This window comes from Psammomys obesus, unplaced genomic scaffold (genome assembly GCF_907164565.1).
Source record: "Psammomys obesus unplaced genomic scaffold, mPsaObe1.curated_primary_1811, whole genome shotgun sequence".
Classification (NCBI taxonomy): Eukaryota; Metazoa; Chordata; class Mammalia; order Rodentia; family Muridae; genus Psammomys; species Psammomys obesus.
The window spans coordinates 7,627,704-7,653,916 of NW_026590062.1; the positions used below are offsets into that span (position 1 = coordinate 7,627,704).

The 26,213-nt window shown below is 42.0% G+C and overlaps 1 protein-coding gene and 1 pseudogene across 3 annotated transcripts in view; both read left to right on the plus strand.

Annotated features, from left to right (window-relative positions):
• The window catches only part of Med13l (mediator complex subunit 13L), a 221,437-nt gene that overhangs the window by 58,024 nt on the left and 137,200 nt on the right, over nucleotides 1–26,213 (plus strand). The window lies entirely within an intron of this gene.
• On the plus strand, nucleotides 15,879–16,289 carry LOC129675793 (60S ribosomal protein L27-like; annotated as a pseudogene).

Sequence of the window (26,213 nt, forward strand, 5' to 3'; positions counted from 1 at the left end):
TTTTTTTTTTTTTTTTTTTTTTTTTTTTTTTTTTTTTTTTATCTGTGGTGCTTCTTGGATGGGGAGACAAGGGTAGGGTGGGTGGTAGGGTAGTGGTGGGCTGTTGCTTTCTTTAAAGTGTGATTCACACAGACTCACTTGTGTCCTGTTAATTCTGTTTGTTACTGTCTTACCTTTTGTCATTGAATTCCAGGCTCACTGAGGAAGCTGGCACGCTGCAGTGCTCTGCCATTGGCCTGCTTATATGGGTTGCTTTAGGGTACTTCAAGAGTGCCTCTCATTCAATTCCCATGAGCTTCACAGTTTCCACCTAACAAGGGACTTTTTTTTTTCCACTCATTTTTTGAAGTTTACAATTATTTTGACACAAATGTAATATTGTAATGAATGTTTTTTTGCTTTTTGTTTTCTGTTTTTTTTCCTAGACAGGGTTTCTCTGTGTAGCTTTGGGTATCCTGGACTCTGTAGAGCAGGCTAGTCTCAAACTCACAGTGATCTGCCTGCCTCTGCCTCCCTGAGTGCTGGGGTGCTAATTAAGCTTGTCTGTCTGTCTGTCTATCTTATCTATCTATCTTGTGTGTGTCCAGAGTTCAGAGGATAATCTGCAGAGTCAGTTTTCTCCTTCTACTATGTGGGTCCCAGGGATTGAACTAAAAAAGTGTTAGGTTTTGTTGAATGGCAAGCATCTTTACTGGCTAAGTTTCGTCTTCTCCTCCTCAGGCGCCCCCCATCCCACCCCCCCGCCTTTTTGAAGACAGAGTATTATATAGTTCAGGCCGGTCTGGAACTTACACTGTAGCTGGGACTGTCTTTGCGCTCCCACCTCCATCTCTGAAGTGTTGGGGTTCCTTAAAAGCATCTGCTAATGTACTTTGTTAATAATTGTAAAAAGTACAAAAGTGCTTTGGAAATACTGAGAGTCAGCCAATATGGCCATTTCTGGTCTAAGAAGGGAATGAAAGGAAACAAACAAACAAAAGAGACAAGTGTCATTATATTGGTCAGTGAGTTTAGTCACACATTTTAGTATTTGCCTGAATGTATGTCTGTGTACCATGTCCATGCCTGGTGCCCCATGAGGTTAGAAGAGGGCATTGGATTGCCTGGAATTGGAATTATTGATGGTTGTGATTATGATGTGGGTTTTAGGAACTGAACCATATCCTCTGCAAGAGCATCAAGCACTTTAAACCACTGAACCATTTTTTTTCCCAGCTCTAATTATGTGTTTTCTTTACAATAGGCTACTTAAAGTATGTCTTTTCCTCCATTATTTCAACCATGACAGAATATTTTGGTGCTTCATGCAGAAGAGCAGAAAGAGTGCCTGACACTGTGTCATTCTTCTGCTGATTTTCTAAAGTGGAACTGGCTGCGATTAGGTTTGTACTATAAAATTAAAAGTTGCTTTTGCTGTGCAGAGTAACGTGTTTCTCTGGGTAGCACTGTATAACAAGGGGTGGTCTACAGCTTCAAACACTGACACAGGATGGGAGGAAGTGGGGGGATGGACACAGGTGACTCACCTGGCGGCCAGTGGATCCTTCTCGAAGGACAGACAGGCAGGAGATAAGGGGTAGGAGTCACCTGGTAGCCCCTGGACCCTTCAGCAGAGAGAAGCACAGATGAGAATAATGTCATGGTTTTCCTCTGAGTAGACAGGCAGTAGACTGGAGTTGTTAGTCCCTAGTCAGTGTTTAGAGAACTCTGGTTTCTGGGCATGGCATGGTGTGTGTGTGCGGTTGTGGACCTTAGAGACTAAGCTTTAGCTTGAATGCTTTTATTCTCTTTCACCAAGATTCACGTTCCTTCCTGCCTCACACCTTAGCCAAAGCCAGGCTGTGACTCACTTTCATTTCCTGAGCTAGCCCTCTACTTCATTACTCACCAGGCTTTCTATGCTTGCTGTGCAGGACAGGAGGGAGGAGCCGTGACTGTAAGAGACATTTCTGGAGGCCTGTCCTTTAGAGGACTCTAGGTGTGGAAGAGGTGTTGGGGCAGGATGGTAGAAACCAAAAAATAACTGTGAAGCCATAAATTATGTCAATAATATCTGACATTCTATACAGTTTGCTCTGACAGGGTCCTGAGCTGACATTCCGCCGTAAGAGTCTCAGGCACTTTATTGCCGTTTGGATTGCCATGCCTTCCCAATGCTTTCTGTTATCTATGCAGGTGGTTATGTATTAGCTACATCTGCAGGCAGCTTAAACCAGTGGACTTCAGTATTTTAGAACTACTAAACACGCCATTTTCAAGTACTTTTGAGACTTTCCCATTTCTTGATTGTCAACTGTCTTTCTTAGAGCTTGATGGGAAGACAGGCCCCCATAGTGCTCCTACTTACCCTAGGCTGGGTATTTGAGGTCTTCAAATATTTGGAAGGCTAGAAAGGTTGTTGATGTTTAGAAATGAAAAGGAGCTGACTGCTGTCTGCTCCAAGTGATAGCTGTCCTCAGCTGTGAGAGGTTTGTCCAGTGCTCGCTGCTGTTTTCAGGCAGCTCACTTCCTGCCTTTCTGCTTTGGGCTGTAGACAGCTCCTGGCTCTCACTCCTGGCTGCCCATGTTCCTTCCTCAAGAGCCCCAACTGTGATTTCCTGTCATTTTCCAGGGCTTCTCTGACCCTTACCCCCAGGGGAGAGGGTTGGTGCTGGGAGACAGTGAGGAACTGAGTTTCTATGAACAAGTTGTATAAGCAGTTTTTACCTTATTTTTAAAAAAAGATTTATCTCTTTTTATGTGCATTGATGTTTTGCCTGTATGTATGTGTGTGAAGGTGTCAGATCTTCTGGAATTGGAGTACAGACAGTTGTGATCTGCCTGTGAGTGCTGGGACATGTGCCCTGTTCCTCTCAAGAGCAGCCAGTGCTCTTAGGTGCTGAGCCATCTCTCTAGCTCCTTTACTTTGTTTTTTACATCTTTATCTTGACGAGATTTGACATGGCATTTAGGTAGCATTCTTGAAGCTTTTGGTAGAAATACAGAAAAATAATTAGATGTCTCATTTTAAGTACTTTTTAAAACAACAGAACACTCCAAAGACTTGTGTTGTTTATGCTTAAAGGCAAGATTCTAGACAGCACACTCTCACGCTGAGAAGTGGATTGTTTTAAATAAATAAGTAATCGTACCCTCTTAGCTCTGAAGTATAAAAAATTGCATCTCAGTCTCTGAAGTTGCTCTTGTCATGGCTCCAGAGGTGGAAAGGCTAGAACTTTGTAGCTCCACAAGGCCGGAGTGACCCTTAAAGAACCTCTGTCCCTCCTGCATCCCAGGTGACTGGGAAGAGTAGCCCTGCATTTGGATTAGCTCCCCCAGGGTCAGAGATATGGCCTTTGCTTGAAGAAAGTGGCCTGTTCTGTTTTCCTCTTTTGAAATAAGCTCAATAAGATTAATTCTTGAGTTTCATTTCTGCTATTTCTTTTTGTACATATAGTTGATTTCAGGCTTTCTTTTGATCATTTTAAAAATTGACCAGGTAGTCGTTAAACTTCCTATGTTTATCTTTAAAACACAGCTGACACAATTACAGAAGAGTTTCTCAGCTATGTTGACACTTTGAGGATTTTGGCACAATAGGTTAAGAACTCTTTAACTTTGCTCTGCCTGCCATTTGGGAGTCAAGTGCCAGTCTGTGTAAGGTCATGGGTGGGATTGCTGCTGAGATGGAGTTGTTTGCACAGGAGTAGCTGCCTCTGTCTCATATTCCTGTGAGTTGAGTGTGGTCTGCCTTCCTTTCTTCCTAAGATTATAATTTATTTTTATTTATGTGTATATATATCTGCCTACTTGAATTTGTGCTCACCTCATGTGTGCAAAGCTTGTGGAGGCCAGACAAGGGTGTTGAAGCCATTGGAGCTGGAGTGACAGCTGCTTTTGACTAGCATCATATAGGTGCTTGGAATTAGTGAGTATTAAACCTGTAGAAAAGTAACCTTTTAACTGGCTCTTCTAGCATTTTGAATATAATTTTTGGCATATCCATTTAAGCTATCTTTTCTATTTTTTGTTCTTACTAAGAAAATTAATATAATTTTAGACAAGATAAAAGTTATTAATAGTTTGGGTGCATTTTATCTCCTTTATTTTCTCTGTGGTGGTCCCTTGGTAGTTGAAATTATTTGTCTTTTTGCTTTTGATGCTGTAATACTTCTTAATTAAGCTTAGATTTTTGTGCCTTTAGTTTAAAACTGACAAATTTAAATTGAATGCTTAATTAATGTTATACCATTGACTTCAAAGAAAAGAGTGTGTATTTGTGTGTGTACGTGTGTATATGTGTGTGTATGCACACACATGTATGCTTGGGTCTAAGTATTGCATTTGCCTGTGCCTGGGGAGGATGGAGGCTGACTGGCTATCTTCAGTTATCACTTTCCACCTTATTTTGTGAGACAGAGTTCTCTTATTGAATATTAAGAGTCTCCAGGATCTGCCTGTTCCTGCCATTCCCTAGCGCTGCACACTGAGCTTTTACATGGTTCTAGTGGTTCCGAGTCAGGTGTTCATGCTTGTGCAGCAAGCATTTTACCCACACAGTCATTTCTCAAGCCCCACTACCAACTTTTGAGAGCACTAATACACTATGAATTGTAGAGAGTGGAATTTTTCACAGGGCATTGACAGGACATGACTTTGTTGCCTGGAGCAAGGTTTTCAGGGTGAGAGCAACAGAAACATCTCAGAATAGGACAGTCCCCCATATTGCTATTGACAAGGTAAATTCGTGTTGTTATTATATGCCCAGTTTAATACCTCATAATTTATTCTGTAATTAGAACAAAGGGACTTTAAACATCCTGGAATAAAAAAGAGAAGTTGATTTATCAAAAAGCATCAAATTGTCTGACAAATTGCTTGGATTGCTTTCTGAAGAAATAGAACTTGAATTGTTGACCCCAGGTGTTTTATAATGAAGAGTGGCCTTTAGGGTTGGTGTAGTGAGCCATTTTTCTGTATTCATATTTCGTATTGTAAATGAGCAAGCTGATGGCTGCAGGATCTAGAGCTTGGCCAAGATCAGTGCTTCACCTCTCATATCAGCACAGTGCAGGAGTCCTTAAGCTTAGTGAGGCAGGAAGCAAGCACACAGTCAGGGGTCAAGAAGCTATTCCAGCTTGTAGGTAATGTGATAATTTAGATGGAAACCTCTAGCTAGAGTTTGTTTTTTTAAAACACACTCACAACCCTCTTAGAGTAACTGAGTTCAGCAACGAGTATAAAATATACATACAAAAGTTTATACAGATCAGCCTTGTTGGTAGATACCTCTAATCCTGCCTCTTTAAAGGTGGAGGTAGGAAGATGACTTACGACCATTCTCACCTACATAGGAGTTCCAGGCCAGCCTGCCCAAAAAGCCCACTAACAGAATTTCTGTGTGCTAGCCATGGCCACATAGGCACCAGAGTTGAAAATATAGTACCACTTGTAATTGCTCCAAGTAGTCAGGTGTAAGCTCAATAAAAACATGTAACCCATACAGGTCTAGAAGACTCACATTCCTGTCAGAGTAACTATCTGAATGTTGGTTCCCTTACCTGCGTTTATACTTTATACAAGAGTTAGTTCAGAGCAAACCACAGAGCTGGGCAGTGCCAATCCTGTAATCCTGTCATGTGGAAGTGGAGGAAGGATGACCAGAAATTTTGTCTATATAGTGAGTTGAGTACTGTCTTGAGCTAAATGAGACCCCATCTCAAAAAAACCAAAAAAATAATTAGAAGAACAAAAACAAACCAAACAGAAAACATATCTCAAATTTTGAGTATAAAAATAAAAGGCTGTTATTTTTTTAGCTTTTATTTTAGGTATGTTTGTGTGTGCCTGAGTGTATGTCTGAGTACCATGTGTGCAGGAGGCCAGAGAGGATAGTGGGTCTCCTGGGGCTGGAGTTAAGGGCAGGGCATTGTGAGCTTCCTTGTGAATGCTGGGGACTGAGCCATGGTTTTGTGCACAAGAGCCAAGTGCTTCACCTGCCAAGCAGTCCCTAAAACTAGAAAGTTTGCAGAATAAAAACCAGGGCGGGTGAGGTGACTCTGGCGACCTGAGCTTGGTCCCTGAAATCCATTTAAAGGTGGAAGGAGAGAGCACTCCCACAGAATTGTCCTCCAACCACCAGAGGCTGGGCACTCCCATCCCCAAACTAACACAACAGCAACAAAAAAGGGAGTTGTCAGGGCTCAGGACTGAACTTTCCTTGAGGTTCTTCAACCTTATGTCCAGTACCTGTAGGTTGTGCATGTCAGATGAAAGTGGTTATTCTCTGAGACAGTCAGCCAAGAAGCTGGGTGGTGCACACCTGGAACCCCAGCACTGACGAGCTCAAGTTCATCGCTAGTGCATGAGGAGTTTGGGGCTTGGGTTACAGGAGCCCATGTTAACAACAGAATTCAAAGAAAACCTTGTAAGACTTTGAAAACCCCCCAAAATTAAAAAGTAAAAACAGGCTACAAAGTGGGGAAAAAAAATCCTGCAGTGAAGTATCTGATGAAGAGCCAGTGCAGAGAATAATAGAAACTTTCTCAGAGTGTTATAGGAAACGATTAATATTTACTATTGGTTTATCTTTATTAAAGCTGCTGTTAATCCTAAATAGCTGTCTAACCAAATCACCACACAGAGACTATGATTTATTTAATTAACGTAGAACACAATGCTGGGCAATAGTTACTCCATCCTAAACCTCCAAGCCCTTATAGTTTTTTAACATTCAGATTCAGCCTTTATACTTGCTTTTTTGTGAAATCTTAGGTCTGGTTCATCTCTCCATGTCGTTCCAAGACCTGTCCTCCTGCCTCTGCTCTCCCAGCCTCTGCTCTCCCTCTTCCTCTGCCTCCCACTCCTTCTTGTCCTCTGGTTCCTCCCCTCTCCCTCCCACTGGTTCCTCTCTATTGCTTAACATTGTGGCTGGTTGTTTTATTTTGGCATGTTTACACAAAGTTAAGACCGGTGATGCTTAGAATAAGTGTCACAATGCAATGTCCGGATTGAAACCAGAGAGTGGGGGAGAGAAATCAGCGTTTGAACGAACAAGGGTAAGGTGTATACATTGCAAAAGAACATTATACCAACACAGAGGTTAGAGGAAGAGAGCCAGCAGCCCAGTTAGATGAGTGGAAACACAAAAGAGCTTGCAGACTGGGCTCTAAACACATGAAGAGATTCGTTCCCTGTATTAGCCATATGGAGCCTGGTTTAAACCTACAGCAAGCTCTGCACCTTTGCCAAGCAGCAGCAGCAAGTGCTAAGGAAGGTGGAGGGGCTGCATTACTGGTGTGTAGGTGCAGGGCATATAAAATGGTGTTGGTACTCCCTACAAGCTTCTCAGTTCTTCAAGAGTAAATGTTTATCTACAGTGCAGTCCAACAGCTGTAACCTGGTCATTTATCCCAGAACAATGAAAATGCGTTCACTCTGAAGCCTATACCTCAGTGTGCAGCAGCAGAATAAAACCAATCAACAGTCAATCTTGATGGCCTTTAGCAGGCCAAAAGCAAAACCAAGTACGTATCCTTTACGGTGTGATGTGAGGTTTTAAAGCAGAGGAATAAGCTCTCCATATGCACACTAGGTTGAATAGATTATCTCCAGGGGTTTGGAGGAATGAAAAGTGAGTCCCAAAGGTTTCTGCTGAGTGATACGTTTATGGAACCCTTGAAATGACAAAATGCAGACACAGGGAAGAGACCATTGTCAGGGTTTAGGAGGAAGTGGCTGTGGGAATGAAGTTGGTATGTGCTGGACATATACACACTGCATCAGAGCCACTGCCCTGGCTGTGATGTTGGCTGTGATTCTGCGAGCAGCTGTAGAGGAATTGGATCTGTCACTTTTGTGCACTTGCACATGAATCAATGATTTTCTGAAAGTCAAAGATAATTAAAATTAATAAAAGTGAATGAGTTTGTCTTTTACTAGTTTGGGGATTGTTTTCTGTTTTACTTCTGGACATCAATATTTTTTTGTTTTGTTTTGTTTTTTTTTTTGTATAAACTTGGAACCCAGGTCAGTATCTGTTTCCTTGACTAGTTGAAATTTAAAGAGCTTAGAACAGTATAGCCTTTAATTCCAGCATAGCAACTCCCACTCCTACGTCCCCTCCCCTCTCTCCTCTCTTACCTTTTACAAGACTTTGCTGTATAGACCAGGATGACCCTGAATTTATTTCTTTCTAGCCCAGTCGCCTGAGTGCTGGGGTTACAGGGCTCTGTCACTAGGCCCTTTATCTGAATCCTGAGCTGCCCTCACACCACTCAGAAATAAGCAAGAAGCAGCAACCTCCCCTGTGGTTTTAGAGATTCCTAATATAATGCTTCTGTTCATGTTTAGGTTTTCCTATGGCTAATAATAGCATCTGTGACATGACAATGGGTCTGTAATTTGTTAAATGTTGTATAAAGTGTAGCGCTGGAGAGGCTAGCGGTATTGCACAGGTTATTGTAGTACTGGAAAGACAGGAATAAATGCAGCAAATGAGGAGAAAACTGACACCATTGTGGGCATGCTGGAATTCCACGGGGACTTACATTGTAGCTAAAACCAACCCTGTATTCTTGCTGCGTTCAAGAGGCTTTTCAGTGATTTCTGTTGAGAGGAAAAGGCCCCCCCCCTTTTTTTTTAACTTAAAAAAGAAAAAGAAAAAAAGGGCAGTGCTCGCCAGGCCCTGTGGATTATTAAGATCTTTGAGCAGCAAGTTGCCCTTTTTCTGGGAAATTGGCTGTTAAAGTCAGAGGGAACTCCTAAGAGTGTGCATGGTGTTTGATTAAATGGCACAGCTGGATTAGCACAGAACCCAGATTTAATGGGGCACATGGTCACCTCTCTAGATGTATCATGATTAGCATAAGTATTTTTCTTTATTATAGAAATATAATTTTAAGATTCATGTATGCATTATAAAATGAAAGCAGCATACTAGAAAAAGCCTGATAAACTGAATAGTTTTAGAAGAACTTAAAAGCATCTGAATGAAATATATTTAGAAATAATATGTGCCTAACATTGTGAATAGTTTAATCTCAGATCAGATAACTGTGACAACAGAAGAAATGACAGTGACAGCCACTAACTTTGGAATGATGTATGTGCTGTACATCAGCTATTGTGCTTTTTATCATCATTGAGGGGGGCTGTGCTGTGATTTACAAGCATGACCATATAAGTCACCTTTCAGAGCAAAGGACACCTGAGAGTGACTGGTGCATTCTAGGCTGTAATGGCGGAGGCCTCAGCAATGACTGTATTGATTTATACCGACAAGTCAGATCACATGTGGTGCAGGGAGACCACAGGTGTGCTAGCCAGAGTGTGTGTGCTGGGGTCAGCAAGTCAGTGCTGGAGAGATTACAGCATGCAAACATGCTGGTGGGAAGGCGGCTGCTGCTGAGACAGCACTGGCTTTTAGTAAACAGGCACTAGAAGACACGAAGTGGCGAGAAACTTGGTTAAAGTTTATTTGATTTTACTTGCCAGTGTAGAGTCTCTGGAGAATGGAATAAGTGTGCCAGTTAGTTAAGTGGGGAGATTGCCTTTCTAGAGAGAGAATGGGCTGGGAAAGCAAAATCCAGAGCGAAAGTTGACTGGTTATAGAGTAAATAGAGGGGCTCCATTAGTGTGCCTGTACAGGTGGCCTGGGCTCCTGTTGCTGGTGGCTGTGAATATCTTGATTTTAAAAGCTTGTTCTCCAGGGTTCAGTTTGATTAAGTGGCAGCTGTAGCATGAGTGGCTGTGGTCCATGCAGTTCTGGTGTGCTAAACCTGGCACAGTCCAAAGCTGCCCCCTGTACATTGTATTCAACACATGCTGCTTGTTGGCCAGCGCTGTGTAGATACTGGGATCTGAAAGCATGATTGGGCCAGCAGTAGACAAGCTAGGAAAGAAAATCTGGACTTGAAAGCGTGCTTGGGGACGGACACATTTCCTATGTTGCTTTTTAGAGGGCTGGCAAAGATCTAGCATGTCCACCCTAACTCCTTCACCCTCAATCCTCTGAACTAGAAGCCACTGTGAAGGGTTTCATTTGTGTCTTACTCTTTGTCTGTCCCTACTTAAGATTTTTATTGTTTGTTTTGATGTCTGGACACTGATGGCACAGAGAGGGCAATGCAGAGAACAAAAGCAAAACCCAGATCATCTCAGGCCTTGGCCTGAGGCTCAGCCCTTGAGCTTCCTCTTGTGAGGGCTGATGTGGGTTCTTGGGTAGAGTGGACTTGCTGTCCCAGAGCTAACTCTTCATTTGTATGCTGAGTAACTATACTTTACGACCTTTACTGTATTAGAGTCATATAAATAGTTTACAAAAAGTTTGAAGTAAACAGATTTACTGTGTGATAAAGCCCCTAAACAGGAATGGATTCCTTCCCTTCTCACCACTATTGGCTTCATTCTGTAAGTTTAATTTGTAATCTGTCCTGGCTTTAGGTTTTACAGATCACTGATTGTTTTGATTCAGCAGCCATCACAGGGCTCAGTAAAGCAGGGTAAGAGAAAGCTTTAAGATATGTAACTAAATAAAATGTTATGTAGAAAATTATACATAACATTTATTTATAAAGTAATTATAGCCACAGTGTGAAAAACCAGAAATGCCTGATGCTGCTTGTGGAAGTGGGAAGGCTTTGTTGAGGGGGCAGCACTTGAAAGTGATGAGCTTAAAAGAATAGTGATGAGGTGCTGAAGAGAGTGTTGCCTCAGGAGAGGAATAGAATGAATGATTGCATGGAGAAGGAAGAGAGATGGAAAAATTGATGTTGCTTTTGTAGTAAGTGTACCTGGACAGAAGTAATAGAAATTAGATGAATAAAATAGGATGAGGCTAGGTCACTCAGGGCTTTGATTGGTGTGCTGAATATTTTGGGTTTTGTGTGTACTGTTTTTTTGTCACTTGATACAAACTAGAGTCACCCAGGAAGAGAGACTTTCAATTGAAAAACTGCATCTATCAGATTGTCCTGTGGGCATGTCTGTTGGGCATTTTCTTAATTGCTGCTGGTGCAGGAGGGTCCAGCCCATTGTAGGCAGTGCCATCCCTAGGCAGGTGGTCCTGGGTGTATAAGAAAGCTGGGGCCAAGCTTGGTGGCACACACCTTTAATCCCCAGCACTTGGAAGGCAGAGGCAGGTACATCTCTTATGAGTTTGGGGACAGCCTGGTCTACAAGGTGAGTGCCAGGACAGCCAGGACTATGAAGAAAGACCCTGTCTCAAACAAAGAAAGGGGTTGGGGATGGGGGGGAGAGGAAGAACAAAAGGAAAGCTAACTGGGCATGAGGCCTAGAGTTAGGCAAGCAGCAGTGCTTCTTTATAGATTCTTGCCTTTGCTCCTGCTTGAGTTCCTGCTCTGACTTTCCTCAGTGATGGACTGTGAGCCAGCATGTATGCCAAAATCCTTTCCTCCCCAAGTTGTTTTGGCCATGGTGTTTATTATCATAGCAACAAAGAAGTTACTAAATGTCATCGTGAACAACCCTGTTGCCTTTCATAAAGTATTACCTAAAAGCAGTTACAATCTACAGTGGACTTGCAACAACTGTGATATCTGTATGGGAGATTACACATCATTGCAAATTCAGCACAACTAACCTGCCTTGCAGTGGCTAGGAGAGTGTGCACTGGCCATGTTCTCGAAGTCAAAGGTGCTGCTGATTTTGTTCCTTCGGTTACCCTGTGGTTGCTGGTTGGGAAGCAAGTGTTGTATAGCTTTCCTTATTTAGATTATAGTAATTCCTAATTATTCTTAGTTGGGAATTTTTATTAATGATTTACCTCAAGAATAAAGGTGGTTTATATGTTAAAATTTCTTGGTGTGCTTTTTCTTCTTAGATGGACATATGTGTGCTCCCTGGTTAGCATGCAGTTTTGATGGGTTTATAAATTTTGAAGTGTCTCTGCGACAGATGCTGGATATGTGTGGCCCTTTCTCACTTGCGGATGCAGGAGACACAGAAAACATGTTGGAATGTTTCCCTCTCAGACTCAAACACTGCATCCTTGTGCTTGATCCCTGAACACACAACTTTTGACAGACACGGGTCATAAATACATGGTAATGATTGTCAGATAAGCCTCACACAGCCTCTGGCCTTCTAGTCAGAGTGAGTGAAGCTGGGAATGCCAATTCAGGTGATAAATAGCTAATGGTTTTTAGATATACGATTTAAATCAAAATAATAGCTTTCATTGATTTTTTTTCTTTTTTTGTGTGTGAATATTTGACATCAGAAAATAGCCAAATCTGCAGTTTATAGAGTTCTCATATAATTGACACCTTGAAAATGTTCAGATTTTAGAATGGATAAATGATGTATTTGTACTTCACTGAGTATTTGTGTAGAATTATTTTCTTAAGCTCTGTTTCTTTGAACACTACAGTTTTATTATTATTTCCTGGGAAGCTGCATTTCAGTGACAGATTTGATTCAAAGTGAGACATTGGTTAATTGCTACATAGGTAGAAACTTCCCTTCTCCATTGTTAGGAAATCCCTACATTTTTTACAAGTGCTATGCGCTTCTGCCAACTGTTTCTCAGGGTTCGAGATCTGCAGCTGTTAATTCTTCATTAGGTTTCTTTACCCCTCTTAGGTAATGTTCCAGTGGAGTGTCATCTGCTAAACTAACTGAAGATTCATTATGATTATCCTAAAAGTTTAAGACTTAGCCACAGACTGCAGCAGTCTTAGGAGGGTTTGTCTCTCGGAACACCGACTAGCCTCAGCGTGCTCTCCTTGGCTACTAAGGAGTGCATTGCTTGAACCCCATGTCTGTTTAATCAGTTCACGGGCTCCACACTGAGGAGTGACACAGTGCACTTAGATTGTAGGAGGTAATCCTCCTTAAGTGAGACTGAGGCAAAGCTGGCATGTGTTGCATAAGTTGTAGTTGGTGTTTCGATCGTTTCCACTCAGTTCAGTGTAGTGAACCTAAGAATTTCTCCTCAAGTATGTCAGACATAACTGTCTGCCAAAGAATCCAGTGTACAGCTTTTCTCTTGCTTTGCCAGCTCAGCATACTGCTGTTCTTTTAGCCACAGGACTTTTCATGGAGTCCAGTAAATGTTCCAGACTTCAGAAATTATGAGCATGCGGAGACAGTGGTCTTACTGTGCAGAGCTGTTATCTCCCTGGATGGGTGCTCTGCTTGCGCTGCAGAGTGGGTTAGAGCTCTCATCTCCAAAGCACACACTTGTTTGTAGATGGTGAGACCCACCATTTTTATAAGGGCTGAAAATTGAAAATTGAAGTTTGAAATTTTGAAAATTTGAAGTTTGAGAATTTCATCTGTGAGTACTGTGTTCATATCATTTCCGTTCCTCCCCTCTGAGATGGTGAAGTCAGGTATGGAGTTGGTATGTGTGTTTGTGTCTTACATCAGCTTTCCTGACTGGTGTTGTAAATCTTGCTTTAAAATACAGGTGGTAAGTGTCAGTAGACAGAACAAGCTGCTCATAGGCGTGTGTCCATCTGCAAACCAGTTCTCAGCTGCCTGTGGTGTAGTTCACAGAAACTTGGGCTGCTAGTGTGACCCACAGAGTGGCTTTAGTCACTGTGAGCACCCTTCTCAGGAGCTCTTAACATGTGCTATCAGTTTTAGAATAATGTCTTCAAATCTTTGTGGTTTTCCTGAAAAAATAAAGGTATATAACCAGCCTTTCCCAACAAGAGTATGGGCATTAACTCCAGGAAATAAAGGTAAAAGTATGTTTTTTTCTTTTGTTGAACTATGCAGGACCTGCCTGCTGTGAAGCAGGGTGTTGCTGACACCGTCTTCAGCCTCAAGTAGCTGAAACTCAAGGGAGAGCAGCATGCAGTGGGTGATCTCAGGGTGCCGAAAGTATCCTCTGAGCTGTGGGAGGGGGTAGGGGTGTCTTTGAACAGTGACTAGATTTTTGGAAGAGGAAGTACTTACATATATTGAATCCCTTGCTTTCTAGATTGTGCCTGTGGTCCTCTGGTTTAACCCCTTTATGTTTTTTATGAGAACACACTACAGAGAGAGACAAGTAGGCATTGCCATAGACTGAGGAGAACTTAGGGAGCATTGTTCTTCAGCAAGCCCTAGGGAATGAATGGGAGGGAGTGAGGCTGCCCTAAGACAGGACAAGGGTAGGTGTGGAGAGGAACAGGAAGCAGGGCCAAGTAGGGAGCAAGGAGAGAGGAAAGGCCCTGAGAGGTTTGTGTGGGATCCAGTTGGCTGAAGGGAACTGCCCAATGTGATGTGATTCTGCACAAGGAGCCATTTGAGTAGTCATAGTGCTTAGTTAAGTCCTGGTTCTTAGGCTTGCGTTTCAGGTTTAGTTACATTCCTACCTGGAGTTAGCCAGGGCTGGCTGGATAGATGGAGAGTTAGCCACAGATAGATACATCATACATAGATAGAATTCGTCATAGTTAGTTAGTCAGGTAGGTAGGTAGGTAGGTAGGTAGATGATTGAGTGGGTGGGTAGATAGGTAGGTAGGTAGATAGATAGATAGATAGATAGATAGATAGATAGATAGATAGATAGATATAGATAGAATTAGCCATAGGTAGGTAAGTAATAAGGTATAGATAAGACAGAAAGATTGATAGAGATGGATTGACAACTTTTTTTTTTTTTAATATGAGGATTATTAGTGATGTGTATGGCTAAGGCTGGAAGGAGGAATGTTTGCTGTTTCAGAAAGCATGTTTTCAGGTTCTTTAGAACCTTCCATATCTAAACAGTGTAATTATATAGTAAGAACTACTGCTTTTTTGCTCAGTATTTTAGATAGTCTACAGTATACATTATACAAAATAGAAAGGCAGACTAAAACTGTTCAGTGTGTGTGCTTTTATTACACTGATGTCTGTCTAGCAAGGTGAGATGTGCAGAGTCTGTACTTGAACAGTGGAGAGGGTGACTGTAGCTTACAGCATAAGGGCTTAGACACTTACCAGTGTTTCTTAAATCTTGGCACTGTTGACATCTTAGCTCTTTGGTGCTGTGTGGGTAGAGCTGTCCTGTGTATTATTGGATGTTCAGCAGCATCCATTGCCTCAACCACTAGATGCCCCCTCCTCAGTCTGGCCAATGAAAAGTGTTGCCAGATGAGCCCTGGAGGTCAGAATTGTCCCAGGTTGAATGTAGCCATTTTGTAAGCTTATGTTAGTCCTGGAGCTGAGTAATAGTACTTTACTGGTCATACGGTTTGTTGTCATCTTTCTTTTCTTATATCATCTTTTCTTAGGCCCTGTGAACCTATAAAATAAAATAAAATGAAATGAAGCAAACAAAGCAACCAAAATACACATTCTCATTGTTTTAGGCTTACTTTCTGGTTAAACCTTTCTTGGCCTTACACCAAGAACCAGCTGTGTGACCTGAGATCCCTTACAAACCTGTTTTTGATGCCATGTCACACCATCGCTGTGTTTAAATGTAGGAAGAGCCAGTTGTAGATCCAAATTCTGCATTGTAACATGGATTAGAAGTGAAAAGGTTCTACTGTCTCTCTCACACCATCCTATTTTCTTTCTATAAGCTCTATTATAAGCACACAGGTAACTTATAGATTAAATCTTCTGTTGGAAGAACATTTAAAAAAGAATTCTAGTTTTATTTTTATTTATGTGTCTGTGCATGCGGGTATCTGTATATGTGTGTTGACGTGTGCGCAGGTGTGGAGGCCAGAAGATGGTGCCCCTGGATATGGAGAGCTGGAGTTACAGGTGGTTGTGAACCTTAAGTTGTACTGGGAACTGAACTTCGATACTCTGCAAAAGCGGCAAAAGCAGTACACACATACTGTTCAGCCCTAGAAGGGCACTTTTGAACAACCTAGACTGGATTTAAGAAGCATAACCAAGGGAAGTGTCCTTCCTTCCTTTCTGCTGGGTGCTGGCAGTTTGATGTCGAAATGGGCAAGTTCATTAAACCTGGGAAAGTGGTGCTGGTCCTGGCCTATGCTACTCCAGATGTAAAGCCACCATTGTGAAGAATACTGATGATGGCACCTCAGATCACCCTTACAGCCATGCCCTGATGCCTGGAATCGACTGCTATCCCCAGAAAGTGACAGCTGCCATGAGCAAGAAGAAAATCACCAAGAGATCAAAAATCAAGCCCTTTGTGAAAGTTTATAACTACAATCACTTCATGCCCACAAGGTACTCTGTGGATATCCCCTTGGACAAAACTGTTGTTAACAAGTATGTCTTTTAGAGACCCAGCTCTGAAATTCAAGGCCAGGCAGGAGGCCAAGGTCAAGTTTGAGGAATGATGCAAGATAGGGAAGAACAAATGGTTTTTCCAGAAGCATCGCTTTTAGGTATATATTGGTTTCCATCACTAAAAATGAAAAAAATAAAAAAGAAGCATAACCAAAGCCAGGCACAGTGGTGAACCTCTGTAATCCTGGCATTCCAGAGGCCAATGTAGGAAGATTGCCAGAAGTTCCAGGCTATCCATAGCTGCATAAGGACATCCTTTCCCAAAACAACAAACAAATAAGCAAACCCAAACCAAACAAGTACAAACATGGCTGTCTAGCCGTTTCAGGAGAGTGAAATGTCAAGCACTTTCAGTTTTGTTTTTTATAGGTGATTTTGTTTGTTAATATAGTTTTAAAATGTGGTCTCTGTGAAGAAGTATTGATAGCACAGTATTAAAAATGGGAATGGGCAATATGAATTCATGGCACAAGAGTTGGTTCTGATGGGATTGTTTTGCTATTTATACTGAGTTGGAGCCAACTTAGTTGAGACATGAGTCATTTCCCCCCAAGCTTTATGCAGGCAGAATATTCTCAAGGTGGAAGTCCCATTTGATACAGCAAAACTTGGAATTTTTGGTGTGTGCTGGGTATAGCTAAGTTGGCTACATCTTGTCCTTTGCTGCAAGGCCAGTGGGAGGAGAGTAAGACAGCATTTTTACTCTGACTGAGACAGGGTGTGTGGGTGTGAGGAGGGTGTGAACAGCTGGGCAAACATAGTGTTCACATTGCTTTCTATAAGGACGTGTGCATGCTCTCCTTGCTGGGCCCTTGCACCCTTAGCAGCGAGGCTGACCCGTCCTTCCCAGATGACTGCCTTTTTGTAGTTACATAGCTGAGCTTAGAGAAATTTGACTGTACATTTCAGAATCATCTAGAACATGGTTTTGTAGTTCAGTCTCAGAGAACAGTTTGCTTTACGAATCCTTTGTCTTTATCCATGCAAAAATTGGAGTAATTTGTCAAACTGTGTCAACAGAGTTTTGGCAAGATTTTCTGTATAAAATGCGTTGTTCCAGTCTTCAGCTGAAGTCCATACCTGGAAACCATAGCCTGTGTTGAGGAGTGTGCCTTGAGAGCCCCAGAGCAGAGCTGGACTTAGGAACTTCGATTGCTGCTAGAAGCGTTTTTCCTTACAGTGACCTAAAAAAGGAGCCTTTGTGATGTCTTTTTTTCCTCAGAGGAAAGTTTATTTTTATTTTATTAATAAAATTAATTATGCTAGGAGATAATTGATGATAAAGGAGGATATTGAAACATTAATATATGAATATTGTAGTTAGGGACCATGTTAATAATACCCAAATAAACTGCAATATGAAAACAATAATCATCATTACTACTTTGAAAACAGCTCTGTGACCTAACTGGGATTTGAAGTAGTGGTGTAGGTCCATTGGCTTAAAATCTCACTGAAAGAAGCCAGCAGCACATGAATAGGCAGAAGTTTGTCTTGACCTGAGAGTTCTTCTATACAAGCCTGTCACTAGATGGCTGCAGTGACCGTGAGCATTGAGAATTGCTCTCTTTCCAGACAACTTTGATCCTTCTCTTGCATGGTTGGAAAGCAGAAGGCAGCAGAAGGCTGACTTACCGAGGTTGGGAGTCAGTGAGGGTTTGCGGTGCTGTGGTCCAAGCTGTGGCTGTTGGTTGTGGAGGGCTTCTTGGTACACAGAATGTCATCCGTTTGTGGACAGTTGAGTTGTACCTTTAACCTAATTTTCACTTTTACATGTGGGTTTTCTGGCAATTTTGGTAAATTTTGCCTAATTTATAAAACTGTAGTAGCAGCTAGTTTTTAAGAACAGTTTGCTGAGGTTGGGGATGGACTGAGAATGAGCTTTCTTCATGTTAGTGGCTGTGAGGAAAATCTGGGGCGATGCTGTCACCTGACTGAATTTTTACTAGAGATTGAATTGTGGCCTGTAATGTTGAAAAGGAACTGCTGAGAATGTTTCTGGAACCGCCAACTAGCATAAACATCCAAGAGACAGCTGCCGTGAAGTTCAAGCTTTGGCAAGGAGTTTTGAGTCAAGTGCTTTTTTTTTTTTTTTTTTTTTTACAGTCTCCTGCTTTCCAGCCTGGCCTTGGCTTTGAGCTCCTGAACCTCCTGCCTCCACATCCACATCCAGAGTGCTGGGATTGTAGGTGTGCACAGCCATGCCTAGGTTAGTGGTACTAGGGTTTGAGGCTAGGTGAGTCTCACTCACTACGCTGCCTCCCCCAGCTTTTCACTGGGCTTGTGGTTTGCATGAATCAGAGAGGAAGGCCAGTCCTTGATGACTAAAAAAACAAGTGCTGACTGATGAGGAAGAAAATGTGCTTTAATAATCTCAATTTAGGGCTGGAGAGATGGCTACTCTTCCAAAGGTCCTGAGTTCAATTGCCAGCAACCAAATGGTGGCTGACAACCATTTATAATGAGATCTGGTGCCCTCTTCTGGTGTGCAGGTGTACATGCAGGCACAACACTGTATATATAATAAATAAATCTTAAAAAAATCTCAGTCTAGTTGATTTAAAAATAAGATTATTTTCAGTCTGTGGATCTGATTAACTGGATACAGTTGATGAGCAATAAATATGAAGTTGTGCATTGTGATTTAAAAATAGATTGGCCAATAGTGCACAAGAAAAGGGGTCTGAGTTCTGGGAGTGAAAAAGATGATGATTTGGTTGCCGCTTCTGTCTAGCCATGTAGAAACCTTCCACCTCACTCACCCACTCAGGGTAATTAATTAACATGTTCACTGCTCTCTGCCTTCACAGATAGTTGCAGTGATGTGCTCACTTTACAATGCTCAAGAGCTACAGAACCTGGAGCCTTGCAGAGCGTGGCCAGAGTGGGCTAACCCTGGGGACCAAGTCATATGGGGGAGTGGTTACATCAATTGGAAATATTTGCAGTTGGGGGGGGGGAGGAGGGAAGAGATATTTCATTTAGATTTTTTGAGACTTATAAAGTGATGTTTACTGAAGGCAATGTTTCATTTTATGCTATGCCACAAGAAGTAAATGTAAATTCAGTGTGGAGTGATTTATAGAAGTCTCATTAGATTTTTTTTTTTTTTTTTTTTTTAAGTAAGTGTCATCTTTCTTCTTTGCCTCAAGTAGGAAGCCTCCTCCCAACTAAAAATAATCTCCATGGTTGGAACTGACTGTCCATGGCAGGGCTTTGTCACCAGCAACTTAGGCCAGCAATTTTAGAGTCTAGTATAGCCACCATGGTTGGGTTTAGGTAGTGAGGCCTGTAGACCCTTTCAGAGAGTCGTAAGGTCAGAGTTATTTTGTGATATTGAGCCTTTATTTTCCTGTCTCTCCAGTGTTGACATTTGTATTGAGGGTGGCAGTGGTGGGTGACTGGCACATGAGCACTGTCTCTAGGTTATGGCCCATACTACACCTACAGTTGTACTCTCTCAGAAAATGGAATCTAGGTGTTACTTAAAAGTGTTTGAAGGAGCTTACTTTTTCCTTTAATTTCATGTGTATAACTGATTCCCTGCATGTGTGTCTGTGCATAATGTGTATGCAGGGCCTGTGGAAGCCAGACAAGAGTACTTGTTCCCCTGAGACTAAAGTAACAGCCACCGTGAGCCTCTGTGTGGGTGTTGGGTTCTGAACCCAGGTCCTATGAAAGAGCAGCCAGTGTTCTTAACTGCTGAGCCATCTCTCCAGCTCAGAAATTTAACTTTTCAAGTTTATAAAAGCTTGTCCTTCCAGCAAATGTCTTTTTTTCGTATTTGGAGCGAAAATGCCACGAAGGCCCATTAACCAGAGTGTGGTTATCCAAAGGAAAGTGTTGCACAGCCTCCAGAATAACACGTTTAACCATCTGCTTTTTGGTGGGAAAGTATTTGAGCTGGGGTATTAGTGGTGACCAGTACCGCCCAGACTTAAGTGTTTGGTGGATACTCTCCCCAACATGAATAAAACAACCTTGGCAAGGAGAACTAGCGATGCATGTGCTTGAGATAGAGCCTGCAGTTTGGGGAAACTGAGTTGACAGCTTATCACTTAACAAGTTCTGTGAGTTGGGGTGTAGCTCGGTGATAGAAGCTTCCAAGGCATGTGTGAAGATCACTGTTTGATTACACAGCTGCAAGAGAGAACCAAAAAGACTTTTATTTTTCCTGTTGAGATCAGTGATGCTATGATTAAATGTGGGTTTAAAAATTAGAATGAGAACTGTGCTGCCATGTGACCCTAGAATACATACCTCCAATAGCTGTCCCTGTGTCTACGATGTTGGGCACTTTAGTGACTTGGACAAACTTGGTTTTAAATTATTTGAAAAGGCACACACTGCTGGCCTATCCTCTGAGGATCCCTCAGTGTCTCACAGTTGTCCAGTAGGTATGTTCTAGTGCAACAGTCTCATCCTGCTTTCTGTTAAACTTACGACATAGAGCGTAGAAGACTGATTGACAAGACAGTGCTCAAAGAGTTTGTACATATAGCTGATATAAATATATATATGACAGTTGCTTAATGAAAATCAAGTGCAGGGTATTATTGTAAAGTTTGAAAATTATCTTTATAAGCTGTATTTTAAAAAACTTTAATATTTCAAGTGTGGTGAAGTGCCCCACCCCCAGGACAGGGTTTTTCTGTGTAGTCTTGACTGTCCTGGACTCACTTTGTAGACCAGGCTGGCCTGAATTCACAGTGACCCAGCTGCCTCTGCCTCCTGAGTGCTAGGATTAAAGGCATGTACCACCACACACCAGCTGTGAAGTGCCATTTCTTTGGAGAAATATTAAATAAACTTGTCAGCTCATGGACTGTGCTATAACATAGTCCACCAGTTGCAAGCATGAAGGGAACATTACCACTGTTAGCTTGCTCAGAGGGAACAGCACTGAGGAACTAGAAGAGGAAAGCGCTATGAGCTGTGTACTGGCCTTGTCCATGCATCCATGATCTCTGCAGCTTGTGTGCCGATTGGTTTGTGTCCTGGACTCCTGGACACAGGACATGCAGACTCAATCCCTGCGCAAAATAAGCCCTCATAAGTGATGGTGTGTACATAAAGAACAAGGTTTTTAAAGTACAGCTATTATGGGAAAAACCTGAGCCTTTGGATCTGTAAGTCAAAAAAGAGAATCCTGCCTTGCTGATGAAGGTTGTTTCTTTTAAAGAAAGTGTTATAGATCCTTAACAGGCTACCTTTAAAATCCAGTAATTGCTTCCTGCTGTTTTTGAGGATCCTTTCCATATATAAAACATAACTTCAGTTTTTCCTGCCACAGCCCGACCCTGGCAGCTTTTCATTCTCGCAGTAAGCTCAGGAGCTCTCCAGTCCAGCAACCATCCATTCCTTTAAATTTCTCTACTGTCCGAGTTTTCTTTCTGAGCCTTTTTTTTTACTTTTATAAACTGATCTTTAGTCTTTTGTGTGTTTTTTTTTTTTTTTTTTTGAGAATAGTCTAGCTTTAAAGATTGAATTCAAGAATATGGTATTATTCTTCTGACACAAATCTAGTGGGCCCACAAACGGAGAATTTTGTCTTCATTCTTGAAGTCATAGGGTGTAAAACTTGATCCTTTCAGAGTTTCTTTCATAGGTTTTCAGTTCATTGGCAGGGAGGAATTTCTTAGGGTTGCCCTGAACCTTACTGGGAAGCTTTGCACTGGTTGAGGTGTGTTAGTGTAGCAAGCCCCTGCTTACTCCATTGTGTGCAGCCAAGGCACACCACTACACACCACACCAGGGCACATAGTCATGACTGGAACAAGCTGGTTTGTTCACTCTCTGAGTTTTAGCTTATTGGTGAAAGGGAGAAACAGACATTACTGAATTTATAGACACAAGCTGCAGCTGATAACAGCCAAGAGATAGTATGGGCTGAGCTTGGGAAGCAGCTGTCAGAAGTGGCTTTTCTGAGGAAGTGCTCTTCTGAACTGAGTTATTTAGTGGTTTTTTTTTTGTTTGTTTGTTTGTTTTTCATTGTTTTGGAGATAACACGAGGACCTCAAACATGCTTCATACGCTCCAACTTTGGACCAATATTTAAGAAGCAGGAAAGAGTTGAAGTGGGTGAAGCGACAGGATTAGTGGTAGAAAGGACTGTGGTTTTTGATGGTGGGCAATGCAGAATGTTTCAGAACCGGGAGCATTGTGGGTGTAGAGGAAGGAATGTCTGCTGCAGGAGTAGCTACTAGGTATCAGGATCAGTGTGCACAAACACTGGAGTTCAGTTCAGTTCATGTGGCCTGGGCTCCACCTGCTGCCTCTAAGTACATACATCCTGATAGTGTCAACCTGACTCACTGCTGCACTGAAGCTGTCCGCTGTTCTTGAAGGGATGCTTCCCATGCCTTCCATGATGTGACATCTCTAGAGCGTGATTATATCATTGCTTCTTTAGCTATGACAATATTGGTACTTTTATTATTATCATCTCAGTTGGTGATGTTGTCCTGTGATCTTTATACTTGGAAAGCAGAAGCAGGGGAATCCCTGCAAGTATGAGGCCTACCTAACTTGCTTAGTGAATTCCATGCCAGTCAGGGCTCAGTTGTGAGCTTTGTTGTTCTCAAAACAAAAACAAAAGAAACATCAACAACTGATTGACCGACTGACCGACTGACCGACCGACCAGGAAAGAAAGGGAGGAAGGAATACATAACTTATTATTAAAGTAGCTCCTTGCTTTGACACCTGGTTTTTGCCTCCCTTTGCACTGCAGGCTGCTTGCATAAGTATGTGAGATGCTTTCCTCACTCTTACCCTGCAGGAGAGTAACTGGGAGAAGGGCCAGTTTTGCTGTGGTCCCAGCTTCTTAATAGCCAGTCGAATTTGACTTTTCATTCATTAAAAAATTAATGGAAATAGTTGAAGAAAAAAGCAGAAAAAATTGTCCAAAAGTATAGCCTAATTATATGGCTAAGTTTATCAGGTAAAGGCTGGGTTGTAGCCCAGGGGCAGAGGGTACTCAGCCTGCACAAGGCCTTGGATCCATTCCTCAGCATCAGGGTGAAAATCCACAGCTGCTCTTGTTTCTGTGATGGAGGTATCTGGACTTACAGCAGACTTCTACAACTAATGATGGTCACCAGGAGACTGGCTTACTTCAAACTAATGATTGAATCATTTCTCAGGCAAGGTGAGGACATTGGTAGGATGAAATCATTTAATGTAGCTTTGGGGTGTTAGAGGTTGCAGCACATCAAAAGACCTTACCTCACCGCTCCAAGACACTTCGCTCTCCTTGTAGCCATGTAGCCACTCACTCTTACTTTGAAAGGCGGAGTTAAAACAAATTTAGTTACACAGCTAATTGGCTTTTCTCATGATTCATGAATCAGGGCCCATTCTGTGGTCCAGAATGGGAGCTCTTGTGGGTGGTAGAATAATGGCTTTGTAAGGAGGGAGCTCGGAGGCCCAGTGATGGGAAAGTGCTGACTGGTAGCTGGAATGACTTAATTTTGTTCAGTAACCAGAAGGTTAGCTTTCCTTTCCGAATGGGACACTCACTTGCATGTTGCTATTTATACCAATAGTATACTATTCTATTCAATAGTATAGAATAGAACAGTAGTAGTCCATGGCTGTGTGGGGTCCTCATTTGGTTTGGTAAGGACGAGGGGACATATAATAAATATGGAATAATTTTTTTTGGGGGGGGTAAATGGTTAGAAAAGAGGGAAGTTCAAGTTCAGGTGCTGATGTGTGTATGTGCTTCTGTAGCTTTTAAGGGTGAAGGCTTTGCTGGCCTCCTGTTTTTCTTTGATATTTTATTTTTAGTTATGTTCGTGTGAGTATGGGTGCTTCTCAGAGGCTAGAGGCAGTTGTGAGCCTCTAGAAGTGGATGCTGGGACTCAAACTTGGGTCCTTGGCTATAGCTGTATACTCTAACCACAGAACTCTCTTCGTTTAACAGCTGTATTGACAGTACTTCTGATTAGCTAACCCACACTAACTTTTGCTTGTTTGCATAGTAATTGGTTGAATTTGTCTCCTCTATAGTTTGGAGACTCTTTGAGAGATGGAATTTGTCTTTTTTATCGTTAATGCTCAGGTTCAATAAATACCCCTTTAAACATTTGTTGACATTAAGTGCTCTATGAGTCTATGCCATAGCTTAGTTGGAAAAGTGCTTTCTGCTGCACTTCAGTGGTGCCCCAGGTTACATCTCCAGGGTCTGCGTGCTGCATGGTGGAAGGAGAGAACTCTTACACATACATATTACAAAACAAATTTTTTTATTTTACTTATTTTCGAGGTGATATTTTTTGGGTGCAACAAATTTGGGGTTTTTAGATGTTATTTACAGCCCAAAGAATTTGAGCACCATGAGTTTTCCAAGAAGTACAGTGCATGTTTTCAGACTGTGCTTCCCTAACTCACATGTGTCCCAGCGCTACACTAGGAGCTGCTTGTGAAGGGAGGAGGTCCAAGCCAAGTCCATCCTCACCTGTTGTAGACGGGGCTGTGTTGTAGGTGGGGTTCTTCTGCCTAAGCAGCTGGCAGACTGTGAGTGCAGTTTGCCAGCGTCAGTGTCTAAAGGCTCAGGGCCTTGCCCAGCTTCACTCCACCAGGAGACTAGAGGGAAGGGGCAGGTGGGCATGGCTCAGAGTGACCATTGTCCTCTCCAGCCTCTTGATGCATCACGGCAGTTAGCTGAGTCACTGTTGGGATGCATCCTGGCTCACAAAATCAGTTTTCTGTTGACTAAGTTTGCCACATTCAGTCGTGTGGAAATGAATATTGAAAAAATATCCTCTGAGTTAACACAACTTACTGCTTGCACATTAGTTAATAAAACACCTATTTGGAATGTCTAAAGTCTTTCCAAAGTTTGAAATTAATTATTGGATTTGATTTGAAATGTGTTGATAATTTGAGATTATTAGAGAACTCAGCTATAAGCATGCTGTAAATTCTTCCTTGTTTTGCTTTCTTTTTGGAGGGGGAGAAAGGGTCTCAAATGAAACCACGTCCAGTTGTCGAACTCTGTGTTGGCTAGGCTGGCTCTAAACTCATGTCTGGCTCCTGAGTATTGGGACTAAAGGAATACATGACCACACCTATTGTAAACAATTTTTTGTTTATGCATATGTGTTTATTTCTATGCAAGTGATGAAGTGAAGTTTACCGAGAAGGAAAACTGTGAGTAACTGATCCTGGATGGCCTGTGTGTGCAGTAAGCCCTTAAGTGGGATAGAGATGGCTTCTCAGTGAAACGTTCTGTGAGGGTCAGGACTGCACCAGCTTCATTACTACTTCACACCGCTGCTATGAAATAAAGAACAGAATGGCACACTTCGCACTCCATCATCTTGAGACACAGTTAGTGTAAGGTTGAAGGTTTAATTTAGAAAGCAGGAAAAGCTGTTCTATGTGGCTGTTTAATATATGGATGCCGATTACATGATGTAAAGGTAACATTCTTTATAGGAGTAGTACTCCCCCTTTCACTCAGCCAGACATACAGAACACAGCATGTAATACTGAGTCCTTTCCCATATGTCACCTTATAATATCAGTATTGTATTCAGTGCATTTTCCTAAAGTGCCCAAAATTCAATTAAAATGTAGCTCCCAAGTACACAGGATTGTGAACTTTAAGATAAAGCAATGAATGAAATGAGTTTTTTTTTTTTAAGAGTATCTGTTCACCTCCATTAATCTAATTTTGTGTAAAAGTAACGAGAGAAAATTGTGTTGTTATTTAAGCCATAGTAGATTTAAAATTGAGTTCAAATCCACTCTATTTCCTTTCCTGTCCCTTTGGTTAAAATATATTTTGGCATTCTCTGGGCATTCAGCCAGTTCTAAAATAACTGCCTTTATTGAAATAGTTTTTGTGATGTTCTACATATGCTGTGAGATTGGAATCTTCATCTGTTGGACATAATAATTTTAGCATGTCTAAGTGCTTTGACCTATAGGGTTTGATGACACAGGAGGCCTTCCTTCCTTCCTTCCTTCCTTCCTTCCTTCCTTCCTTCCTTCCTTCCTTCCTTCCTTCCTTC